Here is a 24,127-nt window from a genome sequence, read left to right on the forward strand (position 1 = left end):
TTTTTGGTCAAACCTAATTCAATGTTCACCAAGTTGTAAACATGTTGCAACCGAGTTATCAAATGTTTAAATAACTTTTTGAATAGCTTTTAACATATTGATAGATTAAAATGTTATATTTTTTTATATTTTTTACAGTTCAATAATATAATATTTAAATTACTTTTAAAGATTAAAATAATATTTTATAAAAAGTTAACCTTTATAATATTTATATTTTAGCGTTTTATCTATCAAACAACTAATCGCATTTAACTTTGATGGTGCATAAATGATATCCTTTTCACCGTCAAAGATCGCTTGATCATTCTATTATGGCATTATCATTTTTTTTATAACATTTAACATTTTGATACAAAAAATTTATTTTTAATTTTAAAAAATTAACTACTGAAAATATTGTTGCTGATTTTTATTTCTATTTCATTAAACAATACTTCCTTGCAATGTCGTTAAAAAATCTTTAACAATTGCCTACTTGGGCAGCAGTAGCTGGAAATTCAGGTGATGTTCAAAGCACAAGAAGAAGGATTTTTTCTATTGTTTTCATCAAAGTTAATATCCCATTTTTTGAACTTTCCAAAATGAATTTCGTAAGCATCAACTTGAGGTTTTCATTTTCTGAAATTCAGAAGCTTTTCTATGGCAGGAAATTAATTAGAATATAACTGATATTTTCTTGATTTTCAGATTAAAATATTTAGCGTTTTAACTGGGATTAAAATGTTAAGAAATACAAAATAATTTTATTAACATGAATAAATTATATTTTATTATAATTTTATTAACATGAATATTTTATTAAAATATTTAGCGTTTTAACATTTTTTTTTTAAACAAGTGAATATGTTTAAACTTTATATATTTATATAGAGATAGATAGATTAGATGTTATATTATTACAGTTTCAAAATGAAACTACACATGAACCAAATTATTTAAATTTGAAATTAAATCATGCTCAATGATTTTCAATTTTAAACTACACATTTGGAAACAACTGTTCATAGTCATTTTTTATAGTTTCATAGTAATATTATTATAAGATAAAAAAAAAGCTAACATTATTAATAGTTTGGAATTAAAAAAAAATAAAAAATGATTACCAGATTTCCAGAAAAAAAAAAAACTTAGTAGGATTTAAAAAAAAAAAAAAGGAAAAAAGGTAAAAATATAAAGTTAGTTATTACCATATTTTATATAAAAAAAACGTTTAGTAGGAATTTTTCAAAAAAAAAAAAAAACAACAAAGAGGAAAAACAAAGAGTAAAAACAATTAAGTTTATAATGGAGGGTAATTTTATCAATTATAATTTCAATGGTTTAATTTTCTGAAATTTATTTGGAAATTTCATCAATTTTAGTAGAATTTAAATATGACACACTCAATTTCATATAATTTAATTCGTAAAATTTAAATCTGTATTTTCTTATTCCAAATGAATTCCATAAATGTTCAAACGGGCTATTAAAATTAAATTTTTAATTAGCATAAAATTGAACATAAAATTTGCAAGAGAAAAGAAAAATAAAAGCAACCTAAAAACTTAATAGTGATTCGTATTCATCTCAAAGCCGTCTAATTAATATTCAAACCCATTTTAAAACGAGTCCTTAAACTTTTAATCAAAGATCAAAATAGTCTCTAAGATTTTAGCCTAGTTTTTAATTTCAGTTGGTTTGGGACTAAAGAAAAAGACCTATTTGCCCTATTCTGATTTTGGCTAGTCTTCTTTTTTTTTTTTTTTTTTTTTTTTGAGTTCAAAATTGACAAAATCATGGATTCACATTTGGTTTGATTCAACTCGAACTTTTTGATAAAAAATTGTTGTGCATAAAAAGAAGCATTCAAGAATGAGTAAAGTTAAATATATAAATTCATCTATCAACTTTTCACGACAAACTCTATGCATTTTCAATTTTTATTTTGATTTATTTAACTTATAAAATTATATTTATTAAACACTTTAATTTATAAAATTATATCGAACATTTATTAGATAATTGAAAAATATGAAAATTATTGTTCTAAAGTTATACTAACTATACATAAATTAATATTTCACGAAAAAAAAAATAAAAAAAATTTAAATATAATTGTTACTAAAAAATTAATATTTCAATGAGTGCAACACATAACATAAAAATAAAGATCTTTTTACCATAAAATATATAAAAAGTTAGATTAGTAGACTAATGAGATATTCTAGAAATTAAATATTAAATGAATTATTAATTTAATTTGAATATGCAAGCACGTAATTTAGTAATTTTGAGCCTCATGTAGTTCTGTTTTTTCTATTTTTTTTGTCTGATATTTTTATGGATGCATTAGAGTGCTAACTTCCTGCAAAATTGAAAATTTATATTACAACTTTGCAAGATAAGCACTGGATGGCTGACTATATTAGGTTTTGGAAAACCTACAAATTAAGGAACTGCATTGATTGGCGCAAGTGATTTTTATTTATCATCTAAATCTCTTCAGGATTGTCGTAAGCACACCCCCACCATATTCAGCAGAGACAAAGACACAACACTCACACGATTGACAGGACCTTCTACCAGTTCACATTTTTAGGTAATTTTTTTTTTTATATATTTTTACAGGAAATGAAAAGCTAAGTTGACAATTGTTTTCATATATGTTTTTAGTGATTGAAATGAACATTAGTAAATTAACCAATTTCATATTAAAAAATAATAATAATAATTAAGATCTCACTTCATATTCTCATAGCTAATTGATATATATAAATTTATATTTGCATGCAGCTTCAGTAATTCTGAAAAATTTTAAATTATTAACTCTTATATGTTGACTTTTAATTAATTATTAGATTTTTTAATTATTAATTTTCAATTTTTTATGGGATTCAATCTTAAGACCGGCATGTTTAAAATGTATATATATAAAAAAAAAATCGATAAATGAAGCATGCGAGGTTGGAAGTTAATGGAAAACTTTTTCTTGGGTTGTTGCAGCGGGAAGATGAGAAACTATCACGTTACTGCGTTTATTATTATAGTACGAGAGAACTAAGATTTCAAGAGCTTATATTTTTAATGATAACCTAATATAATTTTATTAGCATGAATAAATTATATTTTATTATATACATGTATTATTTGTAATGAAAAATATTATATAATAATTGTATTTTATATAAATTATATATTTTTGGACGTCATGAACATGATTTTCTTATTTTCATTAATACGAGATGTGAAGAATAAAAAAAAAAAAAAATGAAATAAGAGTGTTTTTCATTTTTGCATAAAAGTCATATGACGCTATCATATTTTACTTATGTTTAAGATCCTTATTTGAAATTTTTTTCTCATATCTTATTCTCCAAAATTTATCCAACAATAATCAATTCACATGCTCCGGTTAAATTACTTTTTTAAAAGTAATTTTTTAGTTAAAGTTAAACAAATTCAATTAATGAGATATTGAAGTAAATTAATTTAGAGATTTAAAATCGAATAAAATTTGTATACAATATCTACCTGTAAAGAATATTTTATTAAGTACGTGGAGTGACACTACTCAACCGTCTCTAGTTTATTCGAAATGCAAATAGATTTTACAAATGGATCGATTTAATGGGAGAAGGATCTTTGGTAATCATCTAGGTAAATAATAAATGAATTTCTTGAAGGTTGATATCTATTTATCTTTGATGGTGAAAGCATAGACATTAACTTTCATGGTAGAAGAATGGGTAGTTTGAATGAAAGATTCTTATAATCTTGATGCGAGTTTGAATGAAAGACTCTCTGTTGGGTTTTATGTTATTTTCTTTGTTTTGGTTTTGATGACCTCTACTTTTCAATCTTCCCATGTTATAGGAGTGTTTTGAAAATCGGATTAAAAGGTCATGGGTTTAAATAGTAAAATCTACAACTTTTTTTTCTTTCTAAAAACTCTGAAATCAACTAAATTCTTTTTGTTAAAAAATTTCATAATAAATAAAAAGTCTAAAAAATCTTATTTTATAACTATAATTAATTAATAAAACATAATTCAATTAACACACAAATATTTTCATATTTTGTGTGATTTATGAATGATTTACATTATTATAATATTTAATTATAAATTATATTTTGATATATCTATTATTATGTTGAATATGCAATATTTAGTTTGGATAATGAATGACACAAAATTAGTAGTCATATATTAATATTAGATAATGTATAATTTGAAAAATAATTATATATTTATAATTACATTATTACTTTTTTTTTCAATGTAATATTATTTTACGAGTGTATTTTGTTAATTTTTACAAATAATTATAAAATCAAAAGTTAAAAATTCGGTTGAACTGAGTTGACCAGTTCAATTATGACTCGTTCGTTAAGCTAGTTTGATATTTAGACCAGTTTTAAAAATAATGACATGACATTGTATTTTCAATTTTAGTGTTTATATTTTATTTTTAATTTACTAGTAATATAACCGCACTTTGCATACATATATAATTTTTTTATTATTTAAAAAATATTAATGGTAGAAATTGAAAATATTAATAAAATTATTATTTCATGTATTATTTTAAAATAATATTAATGAAATTATTAATTCCATTAAATTTTTCTTAGATATGGTTAGAAAAGGATCATAAAATTTAAAAGTCATCTTTAACAACCTTCTCCTTCCTTTCTTTTAAAATTTTTTTTTTTTTCTGATTCTTCTAAATTTCTCATTTCTTGTGAGATATTGTTTAAAGGGCTGCCTTCTTTTTACTTTTCTTTTCTGCTTCTTTCTTGTTTGAGACAAACATATGAGATGTTCAGTTTTCTTCCTTCATCCTTTGGATATTGATGGTTGCAAGCAGCTTTCTCAAGCCGCCAATTCTTACTGGCCGTGTGAATAGTTCTCCAGCGATGATGGTTCTTTATCTGGTGTGCTCACTGTTCCATGATAATGACATAAGTTGGGGATAACGAAAACCAAAAACTAAGGTTGCGTTCAATTGTAGAAAATTGGAGTAATTTTCTAGAACGATTTTTTAAAAAAATTGGAAAATAAAATTTTGTGTTCAAATCAGTGAATTTTCTATTTGGAAAACTATTTTCTAGTTTTCTAGTCTTGCAAAATTTAACTAAGATTTGAAAAATAACTTTAAGTTGTTTTCCAGAATTTTCCTTTATAAATATATGTTTTCCAACTATTTTTTACTTTTAAAAAATGACATTTTCATAATTAAAATTATAATATATGTAAACAATTTTTTCTATAAAATATTTTCATTTGAAAAAAAATATTTAAATAAAATAAAAATTTATATTATGCTTTAATAAATAAATAATTTTATTATTACAAATACATTATATCCTTTATTTTTTTAAAAAATACAAAATGATAGAAAATGATATTATTATTATGAATAATCAATAATAAAAATTCAAAAACTTTTACATAAAAAATTTCTAAATTTATTTTATATTATGAAAGTTATGAATAATGTTTGTGAAGTTAAATTAAAATATAATTTTTTAATTGTTATCAAGTGAACGTATTTTCCATTTTTGTGTTTTCTAATTTTCATTTTCTAAGAAACTACTTTCTTAGAAAACAGAAAATAAAAAATAGAAAACTGTTTTCTGTAAGTAACCGCGCTATAAGATTTTCTAAAGCAGTTTACTAGCCTAGCTTTTTGTATTTGGCTTTTGAAGCTCCTATATCCTAATAAAATCGTTTGAGTTAATCCAAAATTCCTTTTTTTTTAGAAGGAGTAATTAAATCCAAAATCCAAACAGAAAATAATAATAATAATAAATACCCTAATTCCTTTCTCTATTAGCAATACATTAAACCCCCTTTATATAAACCCCCTTTATTATTTTTTTTCAAATTTTCATGGTTTTAAATCTCAAACACTTGGATGTTTAAAATGTACAAGCACACCTAATTACCTATTTCCATATATGCACCTAAACCAATAACTAATTGATATCTATCATAATTTAGTATTCTATTTGTACCAAAATATAAGCCGTTTAAAGTTTTTATACATAAATTAAGAAAATAATTAATTTTCCTAAATTACAACAAAATTCAGAATAATTTGACTAAATTATCTTTTATCTCAAAACTAAAGATAATTTGTAAAAATAATTATTGTATCTAATATAAATAAAGACAATATTAGAAGAACATCATTTACTACCACATAAAATACTCAATACGATTTATATTTTGGAATAAAACAATTACTTTAAGATGACTTATATTTTAAGACGAATCGAGTATCATTATATTTTTTCAGTAAATTAATATAAATATTTTATTTAATTAGTTTAATATATGAGTGAACCGATATAAAGGATAGACAAGTCCTGCTAATTTTAAAAATAGATAACACTTTGTTAACATTTAATGTAAATAAAAGATACCACGCATAAAAATATTAAAAATAGAAACTAACGGTTGCTTAAGCGCTTAATATGATGAGAAAAACAGTTTAAATTTTTAACTATGACCCATTCTTGGATTTTAGACTCTTGGACTCTGAATCGCTATAAAAACGGCCAAGAATAGAGTAGCTCACGAGCTTGCTAAGTTATCTTTCTTTGTTAGCTTAGATGAGTGTATTTGGGTTAAGGAGGTTCACCCTCTTGTTAATCATCTAGTTATTGATGATAAGATTTCGATTTTTTTAATAAAGTTTGTTTATTTCCTAAAAAAAAAAAAAAAAAATTGGTTCAAAATCATCTATTCAAATCGAACTTTAATTTTAATTTAAACCAAACCGATCATGTTTCTAATTTTAGTTAAATTTTGATGTTATGGGCATAACAAAGTGTCATGAATATAACAAAATTACAATAGAATGACTAGTTTTATGCAAGAAAAACATTTACTATAGGTAGTTGGTTCATGCATATTAAAAGATAAGTTGAACATTTGGAAGATTCAAGTATCATAAGCACATCATGCATTGCTATTATAAATTAAAATGTCATTACAAAAATTTTTAAATTTTTTTCTCAATAGATTATAAAGTGAAAATAAATCTAATTAGGTCTTTTGAATGGGTGAAACATTCAACAAAAATAGAAATGGAACTAGAATTTTGAGTTTTTTTTTTTCTATGCAGCCAATATTTTATGTTCATTAGGCAACAAGACCAATGTGATATTCGAGGAAACTAAATATAATCTCACATAAATGACAGGATTTAAGTCATTATTTTATTTTTGATGATGCTGGTGTCATCCAGAGCTACAATCAATTTTGACTCATTTCATGGGTTATCAATTCCAAATAATATGATTTGATACCTTTGTAGTATACCACCTGAAATTTGTTTTATAATGTTGAGTATCTTGGCAGTAATCAAAACAAGAAAACATGAGTTAAAATGAGTGCTTGTTGGCTGAATAGAAAATCCGATAGTAACGAACATATGAGCAGAATGTTCAACAAATCTTAATATGGTAAAAATAAATTATCAAAACTAAAACTAAAAAGTATATATGATGTATATTCATATAAGATTATAGTGAGCTCTTGTAGCTTAGTTGGTTAGAGCGTCCGTTTAGTAAGCGGGATTGTAAATTTATTTGACAAAACAATTATAATCGTTGAAATAATAGCTAAGCATATATTTAATATTGGTTATCATATTAATTTATTTTATTTTATTATTTAGTATTTATAACATATGTTATTTTTTTAGTGGATCCAAATAAAAATTAAGGATTGCCACAAATTTTTTTATAAAAAACACATGAATGAATTTATGTAATTGGCCATATAATAAGGCATGGCATATATGTTGGAGCAATTCTTGGTTGATGCATGAGGTGGTAATGAAGTCTAATTAAAAAAAAAAAAAAATACATACAAATATACAAATGGCAACGGATTATTATACTTAACTATATGGACCTAATTAAACGTTAAACAATTTAAATTTTTGACTATGATCTATTTTTGGATTTTAGCCTGCGGGCTCTAAATCAAGATAGAAACTTTAGTATTGATTTTGGTTTAATTAGTTCTAGTTTGATGTTGATTGTACTTTCTTTCTTTTACTATTTGTCTTATTTCTTTAAGTTGAGATCAAAATCATCTATTCAAATCTAATTTTAATTTCAGTTTCAACCAAATTGATCATCTTTTCTGGTGCTAGTTAAATTTTGATGTCATGGGCAGAACAAAGTGTCATGGATTAAAAAAAAAAAATTACCATAAGATGACTAGTTTCATACAAGAAAAGGATTTACTATCGGTAGTTGGTTCATGCATATTTAAAAAGTTGACCATTTGGAAGATTCAAGTGCCTTAAGCACATCATGCATTGTTGCTATAAATTAAGATGTCATTCCAAGCAAAAAATTTTTAAATTTTTTTCTCAATAGGTTATAAAGTGAAAATAAGTCTAATTTGGTCTCTTGAATGAGTGAAACGTTCAGCAAAAATAGAAATGGAAGTAGAATTTTGAGTTTTTTTTTCTTTGCAGCAATTATTTTATATTCATTAGTGCAACAAAGATCAATGCGTTATTTGAGAAAACTAAATACAATAATATATAAATGAGATGATTTCAGGAATTAATTTATTTTTTATGATGCCGGTGACATGCGGAGCTAGAATTAATTTTGACCTATTTAGTCGGTTATTAATTCCAATTAATATGCTTTGATGTCTTTGCACTATATCAACTGGGATTTGTGCTATAAGGGTCAGGCTTTTGACAGTAACCACAGTAACAAGATATTGGTTATTATGAGTGATTATTGATTGAATAGAAAACCCGATAGTAATAGACATATGAGCCGAATATTCAATAAATTTTAATATGTAAAAATATATTATCAAAACTAAAACTAAAAAGTATGTATGATATACATTCAGATAAGACTACCTTGTTGAATGTAGTGTGCTCTTATAACTCCGTTGATTATAGCACCCCTTTCATAAGCAGGAGGTCATGAGTTTAACTCTTAATGAGAGTAAAAATATTTTACAGCAGTTTGTTCAACAAAATATGTAGGTTAAAAATAAATTATTCAAAATATTTAAATAAGACTTTCATTTTGAAGGCAAAAAAGCTCTCGTAGCTCAGTTGGTTAGAGCACCCGTTTAGTAAGCGGGAGGTCTTGAGTTCGACTCTCAACGAGAGCAGAAATAAAATAATTCTGTATTTACAATAAATATTTTGTTTTTTGTTTTTTTTTTTTAAAAAAAGGGACATATGAAAGATATATTGTGACATCCTACCGAGTCGAGTCTTTGCATAGTCGAGTCTTGCATTGAGTTGAGTTGAGTTGAGTTGAACCAAACCCGGTTGGGGTAGAATGGGTTTATTAGTGGACTTACTTGATTGAGAGAAAAAGAGCAAAGTGTAAAGATTAGGATTTAATGGCATTAAAAGAACAAGCTTGGGTATTAAGTTATAGCCTTTTGACAATTGAGGTATCATTTAGTAAGTTTCCATCATTTATCTTGATTTTGTGATGACTTACCCGTAATCATCATTTTACTTTCCCATTGTTCATCTTTATCTTCATCTTCTTCATCTCCTTCATTTCCTTTATTTCTCCATCCAATTAGGCAACCTCAATTCTCTCCAAGTAAGTAGAATTACTTGCAGCTTTATGTTATTCAGTCTCTACTTGAGTTATATTGTAGATAAGTTATCAGAAGTTTGATGTGTATAGGAGAAGGGAGTTCAAAGAGTGTAGAAAAGAGAAGCTAGAACAGAGCTCACGCGTTTTTGGAGTAAAGGTTTGATATCTCTTGATTTTTATTATTGTCTTTGCATGAGAATTTGTGTGGTGTGTTGCTATTGAGACAATATATTGCTTCATGTTGGAGAATGGTAGTGGTGAGAAAACAGGGGAGGTATTGAGTTTATGTTGAAAACAGGGGAGAACTTCATCTTGATTTTGACCCCATTTAATGAGGGAATTAGGAAGTGTCATAGAAGAGTTATTTGTTCCTCTATGTGTTAGCTTTGCATGGGTTTTTGAATCACCCAAATTGGATTTGTATATTGAGAGATATGACCAAAAGAGTGCAGACTGCGCAGGCTGGAAATGCGTCGCGACCTGGCACTGCGTAGGCTGGAAGCACGTCGCGCGCTCGCGACTTTGCACTGCGCGCGCGCGACTTCCACTTCAAACTCTCTGACTCTCAATTGGCACATTACGCGCTCGCGACTCTCAAGTGCGCGCTCGCGAAGTTGGCCCTTGGTCTGGAAGCGCTCGCGACTTGCATTGCGCGCTCGCGTAGTTGGCATGAAAACTCTCTGTCTCTCATTTGGCACACTACGCGCTCGCGACTCTCAAGTACGTGATCGCGACTTGTGCCTGATAACACACTGTCTCTTATTTTCTGCATCTCGCGCTCGCGACTTCCACAGGCGCGCTCGCGACTTGGCTTTTCCTGCATTTTTGGACTTTCTTTTTCTATGTAATTGGGTTCTTTGCTCAACTTGTATGCATCCAATCATTTCAAAACAAAAAGACAACATTAGAACATGTATCAAAACAACATCCAAGCATGCAAATGATGTGAAATCATATGAACATTATAATTTATGAAGTGATGAACTATTACTATGATGTTGTGTTATACATTTGACATACCAACATTATGCTCCATTGAGGTTAGGTAGAAACCATGTCGATAAGGCCATGTCGCGACATAGGATAGCAGATCTGCGCCTCATACAGTTTGTTACTCCGGCTACAGGCCGTTGAGTGGATATGATTATATATGGGCCATAGCAGCCAAGTATACAGTATTCATCCAGTTTATACAGTTTTCTTATCACCTCGGTTTCGCTATAACCTTATGGAGCCATACAGATATCTGGACATAACATTGCATAAATCATACAGATAAATGAAAGATATCATGATATGTGTGCTTATATGTGCCTTGTGTGCCTACATGATTCTTTATATACAAGTATGTGCTTTATTGTTTCTTTCCTTGTTGAGATATCCACTGAGCTTTATTTGCTCAGCGAGTTACCTGTTTAACTCGCAGGTTTTGAGACTAGTCCGTAGAGGGTCCGTTTACAACTGCTGCCGTTCATCTGTAGAAGACTCGGTCTTCAGGGTAGAAACTCATTTTGTTATTCTTTTTATGGCATGTACAGGGCACACAGTTGGGCCCAATCCATTTTGTAATTAGTATCATGTTTTGTAAAGATTATAGACAGTATTAATATAACAGCATCAGCATGCTAGTATGTTCATATACAGGATGATGTCAGCATGACAGGACATACAGTCAACCAGTTTGTAGCGTCTCGTCTCGGTTTATTCGGGTTTACGGGTGGACCGAGAAGGGATGTTACAAATTTTGGTATCAGAGCCCTAGGTTCAGTTTCCCCGGGCTTGCATTTATAAGTTAGTATAGTGTACATGCCATGACTACCCTGATGAACTAAGCAGTTGTTGTTCTTTTAGGAGGATGTCACAAGAGGGTGAGAGTGAGTCACACGCCTCCAGAGCAGTGGAGGGTGAGGCTCCAGCAGCACCAGGTCAAGAGGCATTATTAAAGCAACTTGTAGATACTTTTCGACAGATTGCAGGGGTGATACCTCAAGCACCAATAGTAGTAGAAAGAGAAAGAAAGCCCCCATTGGAGAAGCTTCGAAAATATGGTGCGAAGGAATTCAGTGCCAGTAAGGATGATAGTCCAGAAATAGCTGAGTATTGGTTAGATGGGACATCGAGAGTTCTGGAACAATTGCAGTGTACACTAGAGGACAAGTTGATTTGTGCCACATCATTGCTAATAGATGAAGCATATACATGGTGGACTACTGTTCAGGAGCGAGTATCAACAGAGCAGCGTACATGGCAATTCTTCTTGGACGAATTCAAGAAGAAGTTTATCACAGAGGCTTACCTAGATGCGAGAAGGAAGGACTTCTTATACCTTCGATAGAACAGAATGTCAGTGTCAAAATATGAACAAGAATTTACTAGGCTTAGCCGGTATGGTGAGCGGATAGTGGCGACAGAAGCCGAAAGGTGTAAAAAGTTTCAGGAAGGCCTGAATGATGAGATTCAGATGGGAGTGGTAGCTTCCAGATTCAGAGAGTTCTCAGCTTTGGTAGAGGCAGCTCAGGAGATAGAGCGAATTCAGGCCAGTCAGCGTACCAGACGCCAGCGGACTCAGTAGAGGAGAGACCAAACTTAGAGTGCACCCAGTAGCTATCAGTCAGAAAGTAAGAGATTCAGAGGTGCTAGTAGTTCAGCTGGTTCTAGACCTTCCTTTAGCCAAGGCGCAGCTAGGGGTGCTAACATGCCAGCGGTATCAGTTGTGGCTAGTTCCGCTGGTGGTAGTCGAGGTTCAGGCAGAGGAACTGGTAGAGGCACCAGTAGAGGTGCAGAGACAGCCGGTTATCCTTTTCCACCTTGTGAGCATTGTGGCAGACGACATGGTGGAGAGTGTTGGTTGGTGACTGGTAAATGTTGGATATGCGGAGCATCAGACCATCAGAAGAAAGACTGTCCTAAGAGGGCAATAGTTCCTACACAGTTCATAACAGGCAGAGGTAGAGGTGAGAGCTCCGGAGGGCAGAGACAACAATCAGAGACTGTTGACAGACCCGATACTAGAGGTCCAGCCAGGGTTTATGCTATGCGAACCAGGGAAGAGGAGGAAGCTCCAGATGTAATAGTTGGTGAGTTTTCTCTATGTGGTCATACAGTTTATGCTTTAATTGATCCTGGATCATCTCATTCATACATTAGTGTACCTAAACCTTGGGTTAAAGGGTTAGAAGTTGCATATGTGAGTCAGGGTATGGTAGTTACTAATCCACTAGGTGATGTAGTAAAAACCCATACAGTGGTCGAAGGATGCCCAATTGTGATACATGGAAAAGAGTTTCCAGGAGATCTTATGGAGTTGCCATTTAGAGAATTTGATGTTATTCTGGGTATGGATTGGCTATCCAGACATCAGGCTATAGTTGATTGTGCAAAGAAAAGGGTGACATTATATACACCAACAGGGGACGAGATTATAGTAGTTGGGAAGCGGCGAGAGTTTCTGGGTAATGTGATATCAGCCATGGCCGCAAAGAGATTAATTCACAAGGGTTGTGAAGCATACTTGGTATGTGCATTACACGTAGAGCAAGAACAGTCAAAAGTGCAAGACATACCAACAGTGTGTGATTATCCAGATGTATTTCCAGAAGAGTTACCAGGATTACCACCAAGGAGGGAAGTGGAGTTTACCATAGATGTCTATCCTAGAGCAGCACCAGTATCAATTGCACCTTACAGAATGGCACCAGCCGAGCTAAAAGAGTTAAAGATTCAGCTACAGGAGTTATTGGATAAAGGCTTTATCAGACCCAGTGTATCACCTTGGGGAGCACCGGTATTATTTGTAAAGAAGAAAGATGGATCATTCAGATTGTGCATTGACTACAGAAAACTGAACAAACTGACAATCAAGAATAAGTATCCATTGCCTCGCATTGATGATTTGTTGATCACTAAAGGGTGCAGGTATGTTTTCTAAAATCGACCTCAGGTCGGGATACCATCAGGTGCGGATAAAGGAAGAAGATATCGCTAAGACTACATTCAGGACCCGATATGGTCACTATGAATTTTTAGTCATGCCATTCGGGCTCACAAATGCACCAGCGGTTTTCATGGATCTCATGAACCGCGTGTTTCATTCATATCTAGATCAGTTTGTGGTGGTGTTTATAGATGACATTTTGGTCTACTCCAGAGACTGGGTTGAACATGATAAACATTTGCGGATTGTACTTCAGACACTGAGGGATAAACAGCTGTATGCCAAGCTCAGTAAGTGTGAGTTTTGGCTGGAAGAAGTTTCGTTCTTAGGACATGTGGTATCATCTGAGGGTATCAGAGTGGATCTTAAGAAGATTGAAGCTATTGTTAATTGGAGACCACCCAGAAATGTCACCGAAGTTCGAAGTTTTCTGGGTTTAGCCGGTTATTACAGAAGGTTCGTAAAGGGATTCTCTATCATTTCATCACCTTTAACAAGATTATTGAAGAAAGCAGTTGTATTCCAATGGGATGATAGATGTCAGCAGAGTTTTGACACTTTGAAGAAAAAGTTGACTGAAGCACCAGTGTTGACCCAGCCAGTGTCAGGTAAAGACTTCGAGATTTACAGTGATGCCTCTCATATTGGGTTAGGATGTGTACTTATGCAAGATAGGAAGGTGGTAGCTTATGTCTCCAGACAGTTAAAGCCACATGAATTGAATTATCCAACCCATGATTTGGAACTGGCAGCCATTGTTCTAGCATTTAAAGTATGGCGGCATTATCTGTATGGTGAAAAGTGTCACATTTACACAGATCATCAAAGTTTAAAGTATTTACCAACACAGAAAGATTTGAATTCAAGACAACGGAAGTGGATGCAGATTCTGGCTAATTATGATTATGTCATTAATTACCATCCGGGCAAAGCTAATGTGGTAGCTGATGCCCTTAGCCGGAAATCATTGTTTGCTTTGAAAGCAATGAGAATTCGCATGGAGTTGCAACAGCAGGGAGTGATTCTAGCACAGATGCAAATACAGCCATCTTGGGTTCAGGAAGTTGCAGAAGCACAGAAGAAAGATGTACAAACAGCACTATGGGTGAAACAAGTACAGGAAGATCATGGTGGGAAATTCAGATTGGATAACAGTGGAGTCTTATTTTATGAAGACAGAGTTGTTGTACCACAGATAGGAGAGCTTAGACAAAAGATTCTGCATGAAGCTCATAACAGTCCATATACAATGCATCCCGGTAGTACCAAGATGTATCAAGATTTGAAGAAAGGCTATTGGTGGCCGGGCATGAAGAAAGACATCGGAAATGTTGTAACAAGATGTTTAACATGTCAACAAGTAAAAGCAGAACATCAATTGCCAACAGGGTTGCTTCATCCAATAACAGTACCAACATGGAAATGGGATCAGATCACGATGGATTTTGTTACTGGATTACCTCAGACGCAGCGGAAGCATGATGCAGTATGGGTGGTTGTGGACAGATTAACTAAGTTCGCACACTTTCTACCAGTTAGGATGGACTATTCTCTAGACAAGTTAGCAGAAATTTATGTTAGAGAAATAGTTCGACTACATGGAGTTCCATCATCCATTATATCTGACCGTGATCCAAGGTTTACATCGAAGTTTTGGGGTAAACTGCAGGAAGCATTAGGAACGAAATTGCATTTCAGCACTGCATTTCATCCTCAAACATATGGCCAATCAGAGAGAGTCATTCAGATCCTGGAAGACATGATGAGAGCATGTGTCATAGAATTTGAAGGCAGTTGGGACAGATATGTACCTCTCATGGAATTTGCCTACAACAACAGCTATCAATCGAGCATTAAAATGGCACCATATGAAGCATTGTATGGTAGACAATGCAGGACACCTGTGTGTTGGACAGAACTTAGTGAGAAGAAGATTTTGGGTCCAGATTTGGTTAGAGAAACGGAAGAGAAAGTGGAGATCATCAGAAAACGGCTGAAAGAAGCAAGTGATCGACAGAAGTCTTATGCTGATTTAAAGAGAAAGGATATTGAGTATTCGGTCGGTGATAAAGTATTTCTGAAAGTTTCACCATGGAAAAAGATCCTAAGGTTTGGACGAAAGGGTAAGCTTAGCCCTAGGTTCATTGGTCCATACGAGATTGTTGAACGTGTCGGACCATTAGCCTATCGCCTAGCATTACCTTCAACCTTAGATCGGATTCATAATGTCTTTCACGTATCAATGTTAAGGAGATACAGATCAGACCCATCACATGTGTTATCAGCAGAAGAGATTGACATTCAGTCGGATCTCACTTATGAAGAAGAACCAGTTCAGATCCTAGCAAGAGAAATGAAAGAATTGCGGAACAAGAAAATAGCATTGGTAAAAGTTCTTTGGAGGAATCATAAGACAGAAGAAGCAACTTGGGAATCTGAAGAAACCATGCGACAACAGTATCCGCAGTTGTTCACAACAGGTAAACTTCGGGACGAAGTTTTTATTTAGGAGGGGAGAATTGTGACATCCTACCGAGTCGAGTCTTTGCATAGTCGAGTCTTTGCATTGAGTCGAGTCTTGCATTGAGTTGAGTCGAGTTGAACCAAACCCGGTTGGGGTAGAATGGGTTTATTAGTGGACTTACTTGATTGAGAGAAAAAGAGCAAAGTGTAAGGATTAGGATTTAATGGCATTAAAAGAACAAGCTTGGGTATTAAGTTATAGCCTTTTGACAATTGAGGTATCATTTAGTAAGTTTCCATCATTTATCTTGATTTTGTGATGACTTACCCGTAATCATCATTTTACTTTCCCATTGTTCATCTTTATCTTCATCTTCTTCATCTCCTTCATTTCCTTTATTTCTCCATCCAATTAGGCAACCTCAATTCTCTCCAAGTAAGTAGAATTACTTGCAGCTTTATGTTATTCAGTCTCTACTTGAGTTATATTGTAGATAAGTTATCAGAAGTTTGATGTGTATAGGAGAAGGGAGTTCAAAGAGTGTAGAGAAGAGAAGCTAGAACAGAGCTCACGCGTTTTTGGAGTAAAGGTTTGATATCTCTTGATTTTTATTATTGTCTTTGCATGAGAATTTGTGTCGTGTGTTGCTATTGAGACAATATATTGCTTCATGTTGGAGAATGGTAGTGGTGAGAAAACAGGGGAGGTATTGAGTTTATGTTGAAAACAGGGGAGGACTTCATCTTGATTTTGACCCCATTTAATGAGGGAATTAGGAAGTGTCATAGAAGAGTTCTTTGTTCCTCTATGTGTTAGCTTTGCATGGGTTTTTGAATCACCCAAATTGGATTTGTATATTGAGAGATATGACCAAAAGAGTGCAGACTGCGCAGGCTGGAAACGCGTCGCGACCTGGCACTGCGTAGGCTGGAAGCACGACGCGCGCTCGCGACTTTGCACTGCGCGCGCGCGACTTCCACTTCAAACTCTCTGACTCTCAATTGGCACATTACGCGCTCGCGACTCTCAAGTGCGCGCTCGCGAAGTTGGCCCTTGGTCTGGAAGCGCTCGCGACTTGCATTGCGCGCTCGCGTAGTTGGCATGAAAACTCTCTGTCTCTCATTTGGCACACTACGCGCTCGCGACTCTCAAGTACGCGATCGCGACTTGTGCCTGATAACACACTGTCTCTTATTTTCTGCATCTCGCGCTCGCGACTTCCACAGGCGCGCTCGCGACTTGGCTTTTCCTGCATTTTTGGACTTTCTTTTTCTATGTAATTGGGTTCTTTGCTCAACTTGTATGCATCCAATCATTTCAAAACAAAAAGACAACATTAGAACATGTATCAAAACAACATCCAAGCATGCAAATGATGTGAAATCATATGAACATTATAATTTATGAAGTGATGAACTATTACTATGATGTTGTGTTATACATTTGACATACCAACATTATGCTCCATTGAGGTTAGGTAGAAACCATGTCGATAAGGCCATGTCGCGACATAGGATAGCAGATCTGCGCCTCATACAGTTTGTTACTCCGGCTACAGGCCGTTGAGTGGATATGATTATATATGGGCCATAGCAGCCAAGTATACAGTATTCATCCAGTTTATACAATTTTCTTATCACCTCGGTTTCGCTATAACCTTATGGAGCCATACAGATATCTGGACATAACATTGCATAAATCATACAGATAAATGAAAGATATCATGATATGTGTGCTTATATGTGCCTTGTGTGCCTACATGATTCTTTATATACAAGTATGTGCTTTATTGTTTCTTTCCTTGTTGAGATATCCACTGAGCTTTATTTGCTCAGCGAGTTACCTGTTTAACTCGCAGGTTTTGAGACTAGTCCGTAGAGGGTCCGTTTACAACTGCTGCCGTTCATCTGTAGAAGACTCGGTCTTCAGGGTAGAAACTCATTTTGTTATTCTTTTTATGGCATGTACAGGGCACACAGTTGGGCCCAATCCATTTTGTAATTAGTATCATGTTTTGTAAAGATTATAGACAGTATTAATATAACAGCATCAGCATGCTAGTATGTTCATATACAGGATGATGTCAGCATGACAGGACATACAGTCAACCAGTTTGTAGCGTCTCGTCTCGGTTTATTCGGGTTTACGGGTGGACCGAGAAGGGATGTTACATATATATATATGTAAAAGTTCTAAACATATAATTTAATCTTTAAACCTTAAATGTTAAATTATTTAGTATTTATAACATTTGTTATTCTTTTTTTTTTAAAGAAAAAATACTTACATATAAAAAGATTCCGATAAAAAACACATTATTTAACCTTTAAGCCTTGATAAAGAAAACCTTATGAAATTTTAAACTCTAAAATAGATCTTTTGGCACTTTTAACTTCATCCCTTTTATCGTAATTTCACATCTATCTATTTACTTTAGGGTTAAATATTTTTGGATTTTTAAATTATGGCCAAATTAATACTTAGGTCCTCAACGTTCGAGTAATTATTTTTAAGGATCTACATAATGCTGTCGTAACATTGTGAGACCCTTTCATCCAAACTCCTACCTGTTTTCCATTTATATGGCTGAAAAACAAATAATTACTTAAACATCGAGGGACTTAAGTATTAATTTAGTCATAATTTAAGGACTCGAAAATATTTAACCCCCTACTTAATATTCGCTTTTTAGTCCATATAAACGGAAAAAAGGTACACGTAGGAATTTGGATGGAAGGGCCTCACAGTGTAACGATAACATTATTTAGATCCTTCAAAATAATTATTCAAATGTTAAGGGACCTAAGTGTTAATTTGGTCATAATTTAGGGACTCGAAAATATTTAACCCTTTACATTAATAATAATAATTTTTAAGATTATATAAAAATATTAATTTGATATGTGGTTAATACAATATTTGGAATAATAATTTTTACATTTTTCAACTATTGAATAAGTGTTTAATCAATCTAATTTTTTTTAAAGTGTTCAATTGGTAAAAGTTAAAGCATTTTATAGGCACAATTTTATAAATTACAGTGTTTAGTGGGTCAAAATAAAAATTAAGGATTAGTACAAATTTTTTTATAAAAATTACATGGATGAAGTTATGTATTTAGCCATGTTGGAGCAATTTTTGGTTGATGCATGAGGTGGTAAAATGAAGTTTAAATTTTTTTTTTTTAAAAAAAATAAAACACTATACACATACAAATATATAGAGAACAACGGATTATAATACTTAACAATATGAACCGACTTGTGAATACTTTCCACTTTAATTTTACCCATAATCTCTTAGTTTATTATTTAACGTACATCGATATATTTAAATTTCAATTTATATATAAAATACACTATCATCATTTATATAATAATAAGAATCTTAATATTATATTTTATAAATTTTGATGGTGGCAAGATGATAAGGACGATGCACTTAATTAAGATTTCTAATTCTATTAATACTCCTAAATGAAACATATATATATATATATATCTTATCCACATTGAATTAACATGAAATGGTGTCAATTTTCTTTTCAGCAAACTACCAATTCTTATTGTAGAAAGAACTATTTCATATTTTAAATTCTTAGTTGTTTCATAGATTTTGATAGATAAGAAAGATTCAGTTGCCAGAGATATTGATGGGCATCCATTCCTTACTCTACTGTTATCTTGCTCTGTAGTTTTAGACCAAAAGTTTTTGTAATGTTTTAGTTGCCTTTTTCTTGCTTTCCTGGCTAAGATAATTATGCACATTAGATACATAGAAAACTCTTATGTTTCAAGAAATGCGTTTGTATGCTTAAATTGTCTTTCCTTCCCTCTTTTTGTTCTTCAAGCTAATGCTTCATTTCTGACGTTATTTTTTATATGTTAAATTCGAATTTATATTCATTATGTTTAACCAAATTCAAGGTGGTCGAAGAATGGATAGCTCAAAAAATTTGACTTTTTTTTTTTTGATCTTTAAAAACTCAATTCTGATTTTTCAATGCCATAGCATGATTTTCTTATTCTCCTTATTAGAAGTTTGAAGAATTAAAAAATTGAAATGAAATTAAAGTGCCTTTCCTTATTGCATGAAAATCATATTAAGCCAATCATGTTTTACTTGTGTTTATTATCCTTATCTGGCATTTTTCTCCGCATATCTTATGCCCAAATCTTGTACCAACCACCAAATAAATACAATTAATGAGATATTAGAGTAAGTTAAATCATAGATTTAAAATGGAATAAAACATAGATCAGTCGCTTTCATATGTATTAAGATAAGAAACATGTTATAAAGATGATGCATTGAATCCAAATATATCTTCATTTGCTGGTAAATTTTATGCATAGTGAGTATATTGTCGTTATAATTTAATTTGAGCTTATGAGATTAATTCATTGCCTTTACAGGAGGCCAATTAAAATTTCAATTATTTGTTTGATTAGGTTTGACTATTTCGGTCATTAAAGGCCGCACATTCAACAGGCAAGTCTACAGGAGGCCTCATTCTCTCTAAGGTAAAAGAGAAAAGGATGAATTTTTCCTATTGAAGTCCTTATGTACCTTTGTAATTTACTTGAGTTAGCATGGAAAGTAATGGTAAGGGGTATCTATTGATGGTGCGCCACTTCCCTTTGAGACTGGTGAAATTAATTGTGGTGAACCAGGGACAAATGATCAGCACAGTTTCAACAGAGGATTGAAGATGATGGTGGTTTGAAGAAGGCAGTAACAGAGTATTGAAGATGATGGTGGTTTGAAGAAGGAAGCCGTTGTTAATAACGGCTAGTATTAACCAACGACGCCGTTTCATTATACTAGAAAGAAAAGGATTACAAAAAGGGAAAACGGTGTCGCACGGATAACGAGGGCAATGACAAAACACATACTGTATATCTTCTTCCTATTTATAACATAAACGGTTGGAGGTTACAAGTTTGTTACGGAAAAATGAAGAGAGAGAAAGTTTAGTTGTAACTATATAGAGCATCTTGTGTAGCAAGTTTCGTAAGAGTGATTCTTCTTTTCTTCCTTTTAAGAATTGAAACCTTCCTCTGTTTTGGTTCCTCTCTTGTACCTGTTATCTGTTATCTTCTTCTTTTGTATCTGTTATCTTCTTATTCAATGAGATGAATTCAATCAAGTTTTATAGTTTTTATCAACTAATTCATCAGGTGAGTTTATGCATTCATTAGAACTAACCTTTGAACAATGTACAATTGCCTGGGGCCTTCCAGTTTCAATTGACTGGATTATAGATTAATTCCCTGAATCTTCAATTTAACTTGTCTTTTGCATTCTACTTTTGGAATAACCATATTGATGAGTTGGAAAATGTTTTAATGTTTACATTAAAATGTTTTATTGGTGTTGTGAAGAGTCAGCAACCTGTATACCTTGAAAGTATGGTTAATTTTAAAATTTAAGAGGATCAGGGTTCTAAGCTTTGATTTTAACATGAAATTTCTCTGTTCAACAGGAGAGGTTGTGAATAACCATGATGAACTCATGTCTCAAACTTTTTTGCGCAACCAGATGCCTTTGCTTATGGGAAGGTACATTATGCTCTCTTATCAATGTCGTTGTTACTGAAAATCTTGTTTTATCATTGTTAACCTGCGTATTACAATCATATTACCTTCTATTTATACGTGTTACATTTTCTTTTACAGCCAACCCTATGATTTGGATGTAGACATATCTGATAGAAGGAATAGAAAGATAGAAAGAGCCAAGATATTATGTCCGTGTCTCCTTTTTGTACAACATATGTTTTCATAGTTTATTTTGCACACAAATTTCTTTTCTTTTGGTCTTTTGTAGACGCAGTTGCAAAAAGAGAATGTTCCACAGAATCTAATTCCTCACAAGGTTAAAATCTTGCAGCATTCTCTTTTGATATTTTTGTGCTTTTACCTCCAGATCTTTGTGCTTAGCTGTTGCATTATATTTTACAGACGTTCTCAGACAATAGGCATTCTCTCAGTATTCTGCTTTCGGCATTAGATGCTTACAAAATTGGACAGGCTTGTGGTTTCTTCATTAATTGAGAGGTTGATGTATGCTAATGTTTGAAAATTGAAAGTAATCCTGGAATTGAGATATATGGTATTAGTGTGTTTACGTGCTTGAATTTCCTTAAAGTGATCCTATCGAAGTATGATGAAGTAGCATTCATATTTAGATATTCGTTTATCTTACAAAATGCCAGCATGACATCACTTTCAGTTGAAATGTGCTTTCTGTGGCGTCCTGCTTGAATATCATACTATTGCTTTATGGTCTACATGAACTGTCTATATGGCCTGATACGATAAGAGCTGCCTATCTTTTTTAGTTGTGGCAATCTTTGAACACAGAGTAGCTGTGCAAGGCTTCATATGGGGAATCAATTCTTTTGACCAGTGGGGAGTTGAGTTAGGGAAGGTATGAATCTGGTTAATTCCCCACAATGCATGTGATCTATTCCAAGATTAATATTTACACATATACCTAATGATAATATCTACCTCGATTTGTTATTAGTCGCTGGCTACTCAAGTAAGAAAGCAACTTCATGCATCTCGTACAAAGGGGGAACCAGTGGAGGGCTTTAACTTCAGCACTACTTCATTGCTAAGAAGATACCTAGAGATATGCCAAAGTATCATATCATCTTATTGGAAGAAGAAAAGGATAAGTAACTGTTAGGAAAAATGCCCTGCTCTGGTACAACCTGTTACCGGAAACTCGGTAGCTCCACGAGTAAACAATCGCCCGTCGAATTCAATAAGATAAAATAAATAAATTTTGCTGAGAAAATAATAGAAAATAATAGAATACTGCTCAGAAAATAACAGAAGACACAATATCTTAACGTGGTTCGAGAAATTGTTTACATTTATGGATAGCGCTAAATTTTTTACTATGTGAGAATTAAATAATACATACAAAATTAGTAATTTTTCCATAAGTTATGCCCACTCAAAAATCCCACAATATTTGTGTACTGCTCACATAAACCCTAAAAAATTACTATCAAACTGAGAGTAAACTCTCTTTTAAATCCAATGTTTAAGCCAACCTAACCTTACTGAAGCAATTCCGAAAGTAAACCCACTCTCAAACTCAGTGTTTATGTCAATCCTACTAAAGCAAACACCCTCTAAAATCCTAAAGTAAAATACTGAAAATCCGGTATTTAAGTCAACCCCACTGAAGCAATCCCCTCTAGAATCCTAGATTGCAATATCTACAATTAATTATATCCAATTAATTGCACCGAGAGTATATGCCCTACTCTCTCATAAATCTTTCTTCTCTCCACCTTGAGTAGATGCCCTACTCTCACATAACCCATTCTTTTTCTTCCATTGCAACTCAAAGAATGAGCCATGTTTTTTTTTTTTTTTTTTTAAAAAAAAAAAAAAAAAAATTGTCGGCTTGAAGGACTTTGCACCCAAGCAAAGTAATCAAGCTTTGCCTCGAAGACAAAGCTTCCCAAAAACCAAGGCGCACATAACAGTAACTTGCATGTTTACTAAGTTATAATAAAAATGTAATTGATGCATAGGATGTTTAACGAAAGGTTGTTAACAAAATGTTCGAATAACTGAGGAAATATCATGGCAGTGTCATTAAAATTGAATTTCACTTGGTAGGAAAGTTCGGATGTACCAAAAAATCCTCATACTCTTCTGGATATAATTGTGGACCACTGTATACTGAAGCTCACTATTTTATCCAATGAAATGGAACACTCCACTTGAGTAATTAATTATCATATACATATATACATGATTCTTTATTTTTACATGTGTATTTTTAATTTGATTTTATTTGAAAATTGAATTTTAAATACAACTTGATAAATTTTAATTATCTTTATAATTTGATTGGATATTTAAATTTTTAACTATGACCTATTTTTGGATTTTAGCCATCTAGATATGAATTTTAGTATTGGTTTTGGTTTAATCAGCTCTAGTTTGATTTTGGTTGGGCTTTCTTTCTTTTACTGTTTCTTATTTATTCAAGTTTGAGATCAAAATTGATTAAAATCATCTATTTCAAATCTAATTTTAGTTTTTGTTTAAACCAAATTAATTGATCATCATTTCTAGTTCTAGTTAAATTTTGATGTCATTGGC

At 32.2% G+C, this 24,127-nt stretch overlaps 1 long non-coding RNA gene and 1 other non-coding gene across 2 annotated transcripts; both read left to right on the top strand.

The window, feature by feature from the left end:
* The first annotated feature begins 9,074 nt into the window (after positions 1-9,074).
* Positions 9,075-9,148, top strand: TRNAT-AGU (transfer RNA threonine (anticodon AGU)). Its single transcript has one exon. It is a non-coding gene; the product is annotated as a tRNA-Thr (tRNA).
* An 11,045-nt stretch (positions 9,149-20,193) lies between these two features.
* Positions 20,194-22,848, top strand: LOC110009691 (uncharacterized). The gene is made up of 5 exons (XR_016321419.1): positions 20,194-20,346; positions 20,444-21,172; positions 21,478-21,553; positions 22,336-22,424; positions 22,524-22,848. It is a non-coding gene; the product is annotated as an uncharacterized LOC110009691 (long non-coding RNA).
* The last annotated feature ends 1,279 nt before the right edge of the window (positions 22,849-24,127 follow it).

The sequence above is a fragment of the Jatropha curcas genome, chromosome 6, assembly GCF_041381405.1.
Source record: "Jatropha curcas cultivar XTBG-Jc1 chromosome 6, XTBG_Jcur_1.0, whole genome shotgun sequence".
NCBI lineage: Eukaryota > Viridiplantae > Streptophyta > Magnoliopsida > Malpighiales > Euphorbiaceae > Jatropha > Jatropha curcas.